The sequence below is a fragment of the Odontomachus brunneus genome, unplaced genomic scaffold (genome assembly GCF_010583005.1).
Source record: "Odontomachus brunneus isolate Ranch 3 - 2012 unplaced genomic scaffold, Obru_v1 Obru_scaffold_072, whole genome shotgun sequence".
Lineage (NCBI taxonomy): Eukaryota > Metazoa > Arthropoda > Insecta > Hymenoptera > Formicidae > Odontomachus > Odontomachus brunneus.
Window position 1 is genome coordinate 417,358 of NW_022639522.1, and position 1,744 is coordinate 419,101.

Below are 1,744 nucleotides of genomic sequence, written 5' to 3' on the forward strand. Positions count from 1 at the left end.
ATATGTTGGTAAATATAAATATGTTGGTAAAAATATATATATGTTGGTAAAAATACCGGTAATATGTCGGTAAAAAAGAAATGTCGGTAAGCCCCCTCTCCCGCGTGACGTCAGCCCCCGCGCCCTCAGTTCCCCTCGCCCCGCACCACCCCTCAGAGGACCCGGGTTTAGAACCCCCCTATTACACCTACTCTTATATATTTTTAAATTTGTATATAACACAATTTTAAGCCGTTTTAAATTATTTTATATCAAATTTTTTAATAAGTAATTTGTATGTTAAATAAATATTTTTTTTAATCAAGGAATTTAAAAATGCTCATTATTAATTAATTATTATGTTTTAAATGTTTTTATGATAAATATCACCCTAAAAGCTGCAAACTTATTGTAAAACAGTAAATTGTACATTTTAACTTATTGTATAACAGTCGTTGTAAATTCTTATTGGAAATATATTTTTTGTGTGCATGAGAAATTTTAATTTAATTAATAATAAATGAGCATTTTTAAATTCCTTGATTTAAAAAAAATATTTATTTAACATACAAATGACTTATTAAAAAATTTGGTATAAAATAATTAAAAACGGTTTAAAATTGTGTTATATATAAATTTAAAAATATATAAGATTTAAATAAAAAAAAAAAAAATCATTCAGGGAATCTAACCTGCAACCCCGAGCGTAGTGTCTACGTCTTACCATGGACGCTACGCTACTAGCTCGAAGATTGCTTTTCCGTAATGGTATTATCGGGACAAAAATTTTTCTCGAAATATTAAAAAAAATATTTCTCGAGAATGTCTCAATAGTGGGTCCTACGGCTTTACAGGAGTAAATGTATGAGTGCATACTACATACCCATAAAATTTTATTCAAATCGGTGAACAGAGACTGCCGGGTTCCCCTTGTCAGTGGTTGACGAGATACGTCAAACTGAAATTCGGCAAGTACTGGAAGTGGCTGGTCCAACATAATAGGTCCCATGATGATAACGAGAGGAGTTAGGTAGAATGAAGCTATGCAAAAACCGTAAAAGCTGGTATACTTATCGATGTATTTTCGTTGAATAATCGCTTCCTCGTGAGGGTCGATCAGTGCGCAAAAGTTCTCCATTTCGAAAGTAACGTACTGCAACCCATTAAATCTTTAAAATAATATCGTGTCAACAGAACACGAACATAATTTTATAGTATGTTTGATAAGAGCGTGTACGGCAAAACTCAAAAACTTAGGATAATACATAAATTGAAAAAATTTGTACACATTATGCATGATATAGACTGCGATGCTTTATTATTAATAAGTTGTCCAGTCGCCTCCATTATCAATAATTGACTGGCATCTCCGAGGCATACTTTCTACTAATTTTACAGCATAATCTTCAGACAAAGATCTCCATATAAATCGAATCTGTCGAATTAACTGCTTGACGGTCCATATTTTCTTTCCTCGGAGCTTAAACTTTATAAGCGCCCAAACATTTTCAATTGGATTTGCATCTGGCGACTGTGAAGGCCAATCCAGTACGTCAACGTCATTTTCTTGTTTCCACGCAGTACAAAGTCTACTCCGATGTTTCGGATCATTGTCCTCTTGCAGTAGCCAATTTTCATTTTTCCTCGTAAGCCATCTTTGGGCAGATGGTAATAAAGCTTTCTCATATATTTGGACCATTTTAGCAGCATCCAAATTTTGTATAAAGATGTGTAAAGTGCCAAATCCCTGTTTTGAGAAACAGCC